General features: G+C 47.5%; 1 non-coding gene across 1 annotated transcript; it reads right to left on the reverse strand.

The window, feature by feature from the left end:
- Positions 1–8,153: 8,153 nt before the first annotated feature.
- Positions 8,154–8,225, reverse strand: TRNAG-UCC. Its single transcript has one exon. It is a non-coding gene; the product is annotated as a tRNA-Gly (tRNA).
- Between the last annotated feature and the right edge of the window lie 1,973 nt (positions 8,226–10,198).

The raw sequence follows: 10,198 nt of genomic DNA on the forward strand, positions 1-10,198 counted from the left end.
CGGCTCTTCAGAAGTTAACATGCAGCTCCTTGTATAGGCACCAACTCCAGGGCTGGAGCTACAGTCGCTAACTTTCCAATGTGCCGGGGGGTGCTTACTGCTCAACCCCAGGCTCTGCCACAGTCCCTGCCCCCACTCCACCCCTTCCTGCCCCCTTCCCTGAGCCTGCTGTGCCCTCACTCCTCCTTCCTCCCCCCCCCCCCCGAGCCTCCTGCATGCCATGAAACAGCTGATCGGGAGGGAGGGGGAGGCGTGTGGGGATGTGCTCCCTGGAGGAGTGAATTGTTACCAGCAGCAGTTACTGATACAAGGTTGTTCTGTTTTGCTGTCTTGTTGCTACCTCTCATCTTGAGCATCCTCTGGTCCCGGGGTTGCAAGTTGTAACTGATGAGGATTGCATCTGTCCCAAGTGGCTACCTCTCACCTTTCCCATCTTCTGGTCCAGGAGTAGCAAAGTGTGACCTACCTCTGCCAGCTCTCACAGTGTAGAACTCTGTGAGTTGGATGAGACCTGTGGGCCCTTTTTTGGCCGTCACTGGCACCAAATTAGAAATCACAGTAAAAAAACCATAGCAAGTGCAATACTAGAAACACAGGTGTCATTGCTTAAAGTACTAGCAACTCTTTACATATACATATTTTCAATGAGTATTTGCTGTTAAAATATAAATTAAACAGCACAATGACATGTATCTGTACAATAACAAAGCTAAATGATGAAGTGATAAGAGGAATTCACGGACTCCCAGCCACAGATGAGACAAATATGTGAACTGCTATGAGACTTTATGCAGTCAGATACATTGAAAAGGGATTCTTTGTTTCGGAGGGGGTATATGAAAATATTTCACTGCAGTGTTTTCTTCACAAATTATAATTAGTGGGGTTGTGTTCAAAAATACAAGGAAGGCGGGGGAACAAAGCGGGGTGAAACTGTTAGGGAGAAGGTAGGCTGTATGGCACCATAGTAAATACTGAAAAAATGTTTCACAACTATTTTATTAGATTTAAGTAATTTAACAGTGAGCCACAATAATGTGTTGTTGTGGTGTACTGGGCTATACCTGGTCAGGCAGTTTTGGGACATTTTAGGAATCATATGGTGCTTGGTTTACATGTATCAATATAACACTGACAATATTAGTTTTGTGGTTCTTACTGTAGATTTATGATTGTTACACAGTCACTGATCCTATGAATTGTCACAATGCACAGTAACAAAGTGGGTGCTTTTTACTACTGCCACGTATTGTGCAACGTATGTTAGGAAATAATAAAGATGAATAATTTCTCCAAAAAATACAGTTTTCATGAGTATTGAAAATTCTTCACAAATATTCTGTGCAGGTTAAAAGCAAATACATTAGAATCTCAATAAATATCTGCAACAGAGATTAAAGAAAGGGAAGGAACAGTCATGTCCATGTTAGCTATCCGTACATCAGCTATGGCTTTCAGAGGTCAGAGTATGTGAAAGCTGTGGTTGTCCTTAATGTCCCCTGTGTGGAGTGGTAGGGGTAGGGATATAGCCCATGATGCTACATGGACTGGGGAGGAGGAGGGAGGTGCTATAGTGGAATTATCCAAGGACTGGAAAGGGAGGTGAGCCTGCGAGTCTTGTGTTTGGTGCGGGAGAAGCCCCATTATATTCTGATTTATCTCCCTCTCCATTTCCTGTGTCTTTCTCCTATCTCCTCTTTCCCTCTCCATTCAGTCTGCAATATTTATCCTCCAGGCCCCCTGTTCATGGTCTGGTGCAGCACTGGCTTGTGGATCTCACTGATTAGAACATCTCAGATCCTCTTTTCTCCTCCTTATCTGGCTCAGGCATTCTGTGGGTGTGGAGGGGGAACCCCTCAAGAGCAGCAGCTACAGATTAAACACACACCAAGAAGTACTATTGTCATTATAGTCACAAAGCAATGCAAAAGTTAAGATTCAGAAACCCCCTACCATGCTCCCCTAAAGGTTTAAACAAGACATGCTTATTGACATTTCTGCTTCAGAGAGCTTCTGCACGGCACCATTCACAACAGCAACCATGGTGAACATGGGCTGCCATCCCTAGAAAAGTTCAGGAGAAGATTGCCAAGTACTATTACCTGTTCTTGGAACCAGCCAAGGAATGAGCTCAGACAAAGGTCTAACTAGAACAGCACTTAGGTTTATTTATTGGGATTAAGCAAAACTTGTTTTATACGGCTATACTCACACACATATCACATTCATGCTGGCAGGCTGCAGGCGCAGGTGAAGATTGATTTTGATTTCACAGGTGACTGAGGCTGGCCAGGCGACAGCTGCCTGGAGATTGGCCATGGGGCTACGAGAGTCCCCAAAGTCCCTTTGGATCCGCGGGAAGGCTCTACTGCTTCCGGTCTGGTCCCAAGTTTAGCGTGCTGTTACATTTTCTTGTTGGTACCCCTGACCTGGCTGCCCATCTTGAGATTTATACCTTCACCAAGATAATACCATGGTTCCATAAAAGGCAATATTTGCCTCTTCGTTTTGCCATTGGCTGTTACTCACACTATCTAACTCATTCCTTACATTAATTGATTACATATTCATAAGCATAAATACAATTGATACAGTTTTGGTCCCCCCACTATAGAAGGGATGCGGACAAACTGGAGAGAGCCCAGTGGCAACACAAATGATCAGGGGGCTGGAGCACATGATTTACGAGTAGAGGCTGAGGGAACTGGGGTTACAGTTACAACGAGTGAGCAACAATCATATGAAGATCTGGACCGAAAAACCCTTGAAGAATTGTTCTTACAGAGGGGGTGGACTTTTAGGAAAAAGCCCTAGAGCGAGAACTGAAAAGTCTGTTAATGGGCCAGTGATCAGAAAAGAGGGTCTCCTTCACCTGCCCCAGATGCAGCTGCTGCTGCAGAAGCAATCAAACTGCAAGCCCTGAGAGAGAGCCTGTGTCTTGAACATGAACAAAGACTGGCAGATCTTCAAATGCAAGAGAAGCAAGTCTTGGGCCCAGCTGCAAAAAGAAGCTGAGGAAAGAACCAAGCAGGCTGAAGACAGAGCCAAAGAATCTTACTGGAGGTGAATGGAATTGCTTGCAAGCTGAGGCAAAACTTGCCAGACTTATGCTCCAAATCAAAAAAGTTAAAGAATAGCAGGAACTGAATCGTCCTGAAAATCCTGTTTATACCAATCTTGGTATGTTGTTGGATAATAACATGGTAACTGTGTTTGATCAAATTGATGTCATAACCCAGCCCCAGCGAGAGTATGCATGTGAATCTTCTGTGTTATCTGTACCTAACGGAGATTTGTGAAGGGTGTGTGTGTGTATGACTCTGAGCAGTTGTCTGTGTTTAGTCAGGTATGCTGTGACCAGAAAGAGGGTAACAATGTATACCCCAACACTGACACCTTTTATGCAAATGCTGTTACTGTGAGCTCAGGAGGAGGTAACCCTGACTGGGTCGCTAAAAAGTGCATAGTGTAGACAAAGCCTTAGAGAAGTGAGTTGGTGTCTAATGGCCAGAGTCTTTCAAATGTGTATGAACCCACTGAATTTGCTTTAGAAAAATCCAGTGTGGGTATCTTAAAGGAGGCTTCTTTGTTAACTAATATTGGAAGTGAACAGTCAGTGTCTCAGGTTCAGAGGAAAGGCTGGATTCCGGGATTTACACAGCAGAGCAGCCTTGTGAGTAGACCGCGAGACACTTTGGATATGTTGTGTGAGCTCTGATGCCTGTGATGCCTTAGGGATGCAGAAATTGGTCGTTGGAAATCAGAAAAACTGTCGTTTAGATATGTTAATGGGAATTGGTTGTGTCTCTTTAAGGCATGGTGTCCATGCAAGTTACCTAGTTGACAAGGAATGAACAAATCTGCCCATAGCTGTTAGCACAGAGGACAGCCCTAGCCAGCCAATAAATTCTGTTAAGCCGGAGAGCTCAGATTTTGATCCTCCAGAACTGGATGGGGAATAGAGAGGTAGCTCAGTGGCAGATCACATGCTTTGCACATATGCTTAATAATTCCATTATTTAATAATTCCAGTCTAATAATTCCACAGATTAACTACTCTAAGATTGGTTTCAGAGTAGCAGCCATGTTAGTCTGTATTCGCAAAAAGAAAAGGAGTACTTGTGGCACCTTAGAGACTAACAAATTTATTTGAGCATAAGCTTTCGTGAGCTACAGCTCACTTCAGATGAAGTGAGCTGTAGCTCATGAAAGCTTGTGCTCAAATAAATTTGTTAGTCTCTAAGGTGCCACAAGTACTCCTTTTCTTTTTATTCTAAGATTGTCACTATTTTAGGGCAGAGCACAGCTCCCTGACATTTATATGAAGATGGGATCTTATCTAGCCAGTGAAGTCTCAGGTGTTTATACCACAATCACCTCCATGTTCAGTGGACATTCATTGCCTGATACACGGGCTATCGAGATCCCTGGGACTCTCTGGGAAAGGGAGTTTTATTATTATTTTTAAAAGGTTTTCCCCAAAATATATTCCGATAGAATCTTGGGTAAGTTCATATTGAAAATGATTATTAATGTGGGGCCTCCACAGTGCGTGCCAGTTTCTGAAAGCAGACTCAGGCTACTGCAATATCTGAACAGCAGTAAGCCGGGGCCAGTGTGGTGCGGGACAGTAATGCCGGCTGACTGGGAGCTGCAGCCAGGTGATAGAAAGCATGACTCTGACATAGGAGGCCCCATGCTTACTTGGGATAGACAGGAACCTTTTATTTTATTTCATTTCCAGTCACCAGCATTGGGAGCTCATCCTGGGATAATGGGATCCCCCTGGATCCCCACACCATTGCTACCACCCAGATCAGACATGGAGACCCATCCCCTACTATGGCACTTTGGGGGCAGGAGGTGCTGCCTCCCATGCAGGGTAGGGGCTGACTCTATCTCTATATCTTGAGTCCAGGGCACAACCTCCCCCTCTCACAACCTCTGCTGCACAAGATGTGGCCCTGTTGCAAAGGCACGCCCTGTGAATCCCCCTCCCTGAACCAGCCCTACCCCAGGAGAGAACACTGGGTCTTCAGGGATGAGGAGGAGAATCTGCTTTCCATGCAGCCCTAAGGCCACAGGATGCTCTGGGAAAAGCAGGATTCGGGGTGTAACCTACAGGGAAGGCTGCCTAGCTCAGTGGTAGGGTGTGTGCTTCACCTGCATTAGGCCCTGGGTTTAATCCTTAGTGTCTCCAGATTCTTTTGGCCTGCCCAGCTGTGATGATCTAATGGGTTAAGGAGTCAGAATCAATATGTACTGGGCTTTCCCTGCACAAGCTCAATAATTCCTGTTCACTGTCAGAGGGATGTGGGGCTTGTGCTCCTAAATCCCCTTGTCTCTATGGAGATTCCTCTCCCCTGTGTCTCTTGGGATGATGGTGGATGATGATGGAGAAGGAAGAAACCCCTGCATCCTGGAGGGAAAGGTCCCATCAGCACAGATTGAATGCTTAGAGAGCCGAGCTGCAGGTGATTTTCACACTGCAGAGACACTGCTCCCTTGAGAGGACAGGAGGCAAGTGCAATGGGTTTGGGATGCTGCTGCTGATGGAGAGATAAAATGCTGGAGTAAATGAAAGCTGAGACCAAATGAGGGGCAGGTGACTGGCAGCTCCACGCAGGGCCACAGTGCTCAGACACCTCAAGTCTAGGCACCCTGGGTTGGGCTAGACAGAGAGCAAAGGCAAACAGGGGCCCTGTCCCCTGCAATGTCCCTCTGCTGGGAGAAAGCCCCAGGGATAAGTAGGAGCTGGGGTGGGAGTGGGATGCGGGATCCTGGGGGACAAAGAGGAGCTGAAGTCCCTCGGCATTATGAGAACAAGGCAATGCAGAGTTAGGGTGACCATATGTCTCATTTTGGCCAGGACAGTCCCTTTTGGGGGGAAGAGGGTGAGCAACAGGGGTTGAGTGTGGAGTGACGCCAGTCCCACATGGAGGGCGGGGGGGGAGCAGGGCTTGGGTGAGGAGCAATGTCAGCCCCATACATGGGGGAGCAGGCTGGGCTCAGACGAGAGCCCAGCGGTGGGGGGAGCCAGGGCTTGGACCAGCGGCTCAGGCTAGCCCCGCGTGGTGTTCCCTTTTCCCTTTGGGAACTATGGTCACCCTATGCAGAGTGAAAGAGTTTCACATCCTTCCCAGCTGGGGCTGAGGGAATCAGCATCTCCTGGGGGCTAGGATGGAGCTGCCTCGGCCGCCAAGCGGGAGGGATTGGAACCGAGGAACCTGGGGAACATTTCAATCCTTATCTTTTATTGTTTGTTTTGGGCTTGTGCAGATTCAATGACTGCAGCCTCTGCTCCTGGGTCTCTCCCAAGGACATAACATTTCTTTACAAAATGCTAAAGATTTTAACATAAATGAGTGAAACAAAATGGCCACTCACTGGCGCCAGAACCTAAGGAATGGAAAGCCCCATGATTCCTCAGTGTGTGTGCTGCCTCTGAAAAGGGATTTGGGTCCACTCGCTTTATTGCTGTGCTGGTAACATAGCAGGACAAAGCCATTTCCGTGATTGTGACACTGGGCATGAGGAGGCTTTAATCGCATTAAAATGGAATACTGATTTTACACCTGAGTTATTAGCGGCAGCTTCCCAAGGGCAATTCCAATTGGTTCCTCCCAGAGATGGGTGGTTGGGCAACAGGGAATCTTTCTGGGTCCCACTGTCAGTTCTCCAGTCTTTCTCCCTCCCTCCCCCACACTATCACATGCCCCCACTATTAATGAACCAATGGATATAAACGGGCCATCAGTAAGTTTAGGCTTGAAAATAGATGAAGGTTTCTAATGATCAGAGGAGTGAAATTCTGGAACAGCCTCCACTTGGGACAGAAAACCCTACTGACTTCAAGACTGAGCCTGATAAGTTTCTGGAGGGGATGGTATGACCGGACTGCCTACAATGGCATGTGGCCCATCGGCCACTTACAATAGCAAATATCCCCAGCGGCTGGAGATGGGACACTAGGGGGCTTTGAGTTACTGGTCACTCTAAAACATAGGCTGATAGACTTTAAGGTCAGAAGGGACCATCCTGATCAGCTAGTCTGATTTCCTGCACATTGCAGGCCACAGAACCTCACCCACCCACTCTTGTAATAGACCCAGAACCTCTGGCTGAGTAATTGAAGTCCTCAAATCATAGTTTAAAGACTCCAAGTTTTAAACCTGCAAGTGACCTGTGCCCCATGCTTCAGTGGAAGGAGAAAACTCCCCAGGGTCTGTGACAGTCGGACCTGTGGGAAAATTCCTTCCCAACCCCAAATATGGCAATCAGTGAGACCCTGAGCATGTGAGCAAGACATACCAGCTAGACACCTGGGAAACAATTCTCTATAGTGACTCAGAGGACTCCCCATCTAGTGTCCCATCAACGGCCATTGGGGATATTTACTGTTAGCAGTCACAGATCAGCTACATGCCATTGTAGGCAGTCCCATCATACCATCCCCTCCATAAACTTATCATGCTCAGTCTTGAAGCCTGTTGGGTTTTTGCCCCCTCTGTTTCCCCTCTGGGAGGCTGTTCCAGAACTTCACTCCTCTGATGGAGTACTTGTGGCACCTTAGAGACTAACAAATTTATTTGAGCATAAGCTTTGGTGAGCTACAGCTCACTTCATTGGATGCAACTGAGCTGTAGCTCACGAAAGCTTATGCTCAAATAAATTTGTTAGTCTCTAAGGTGCCACAAGGACTCCTTTTCTTTTTGCGAATACAGACTAACACAGCTGCTACTCTGAAACTCCTGTGATGGTTAGAAACTTTCATCTAATTTCAAGGCTAAACTTGCTGATGGCCATTTGTTCTTGTGTCCACATTGGTATTTAAGTTTTGTTATGTCATTATTATTCGAACACAAAAGAATCCGTAGCAGCAAAAACTGTGTTTCCCCCTTTCTCCCCATCATGCCTGAACATGATACAAACACCTCCTACAGCTGGAAATATAACATTGAAGACAAGGAATTAAAGATGCATGTTCCCACAATTCTGACTTTGTCCAATGACACAAGGATGCTTCCTCTGTTGTGTGTTTGGTGACCTGCTGGGATTCGGGACATGAATTCTCTCAGTTCACTGATAATGTGATTATCATACAATGGGACTGACATTAAACCAATTCCAGAGAAAGAAAAAAAAAACATGTTTGCATTGGCCGGGAATCGAACCCGGGTCAACTGCTTGGAAGGCAGCTATGCTCACCACTATACCACCAATGCATCTGCAAAGAAAAGATCTCCCAGGGGTCACATGTACTAGCAAAATGACTCGATCCTGCAGCTAATAAGCAGGATGTGTGGGCTGGAGGCAGCCTGTCATCCGTGAGCAGAGACAGGTTCCCAGAGTGACAGAAAGATGGTCTTAAGGCTGTTAATCTGTCATCTTCTAGTGGGTGTTTGCAGGCAGCCCCTGCTCCTGGGTCGCCTGAGGAAATAAAGTTTCTGTCCAAAATAACAAAACTTTTCACAGAAAGGAGGGGAAAGAAATGGCCACACGATGGCGCCAGGACACCAGGAATGTAACACAAGAGGGTTCCTCTATGAGCAGTAAAAAGAAAAGGAGGACTTGTGGCACCTTAGAGACTAACAAATTTATTATGGGCCCAAAAAAACTTCAAAAACAGACTCCAACGAGAGATTGCTGAATTGGAATTAATTTGCAAACTGGATACAATTAACTTAGGCTTGAATAGAGACTGGGAGTGGATGGGTCATTACATAAAGTAAAACTATTTCCCCATGTTATTTTTCCCCCCCACCCCACTCCCCACTGTTCCTCAGACGTTCTTGTTAACTGCTGGAAATGGTCCACCTTGATTATCACCATAAAAGGTTTTCCTCCCCTCCACCCCCGCTTCCTGCTGGTAATAGCTCATTTTAAGTGATCACAGGTTTCAGAGTAGCAGCCGTGTTAGTCTGTATTCGCAAAAAGAAAAGGAGTACTTGTGGCACCTTAGAGACTAACAAATTTATTAGAGCATAAGCTTTCGTGAGCTACAGCTCACTGCATCCGATGAAGTGAGCTGTAGCTCACGAAAGCTTATGCTCTAATAAATTTGTTAGTCTCTAAGGTGCCACAAGTACTCCTTTTCTTTTTGCGAATACAGACTAACACGGCTGCTACTCTGAAACCTCTCTTTACACAGTATATGATAAAACCCATTGCTTCATGTTCTCTGTGTGTGTATACATCTCCCCACTGTATTTTCCACCGAATGCATCCAATGAAGTGAGCTGTAGCTCACGAAAGCTTATGCTCAAATAAATTTGTTAGTCTTTAAGGTGCCACAAGTACTCCTTTTCTTTTTCCTAAAGCAGCAACTCCTCCTTCTCCTGTCTGACACCTGAATGCAGCTGGAAATCCCAGTTACTGGAAGTCAGAGACAACTGCTGCATCCCCATACTGGGGGGGGTACGAGCTAAAAGAGAGGACACATGACCTCCCCACCTGTCTCCTCCCTAGTCCGGGGCGCCCACGCTCCCCGCACCCCACATTAGCTGTGTGGGGGGAGAGGCTTTGTCCTCCCGCTGTATTGGCTCCCCCAGTACGTTTGGCTGCACTCCCTGGCAGGCAGGCCCCTGGCAGGGAGCAGGATGGAGCTGCTCCCGGTTGCTGCGTGGTGCAGTGTTGCCAACTGCCTGGGAGAGAGGGGAAAGTGGCAGCCCAATCCCTGACCAGGCTCTGCTTCTGGGGATAGGGGTCCACTTGGAGCATGCCGGGGGAGGAGGGGGGACTCCAGCTTCCTCACCCGCCATCCCCAGAAGCTGAGCCTAGGAGGGAGGCAGCTCACCACAGCCACAGTCAGGCACTCGACCAGGTGCAGTGTCCCAGTGGCCAGAGGAGGTTCTTGCCCCATTCCCTCCACTCCCCACCTGGGCCGGCTGCTGTAGGTGCATTTGACCTTGATTCACATACCCACCCCCCCTTCCCGATGTGTCACCTCTGCTGGATGTGCTTTTCCACAGCCTATGAGTCCCCCCAGGGCTGAGTCTCCCCACAGAGCTGTTTTGGGGGCCCCTGCCCCACCCCAGGCCAGGCAGGGCAGTAACCTCACAACACCCCTTTGTGACTCCCAGGGACCCTGTAGGGGCAGCAGCTTCATGCTGGGCTCTAGGGCACCCCAAAGAACCTGTTGGGGGAGGGGACAATTCAACTCCCATGTCAGGGGGTGCCTGGAAGTGATAATAGCCTC

This window comes from Dermochelys coriacea, chromosome 28, assembly GCF_009764565.3.
Source record: "Dermochelys coriacea isolate rDerCor1 chromosome 28, rDerCor1.pri.v4, whole genome shotgun sequence".
NCBI classification, from domain to species: Eukaryota; Metazoa; Chordata; order Testudines; family Dermochelyidae; genus Dermochelys; species Dermochelys coriacea.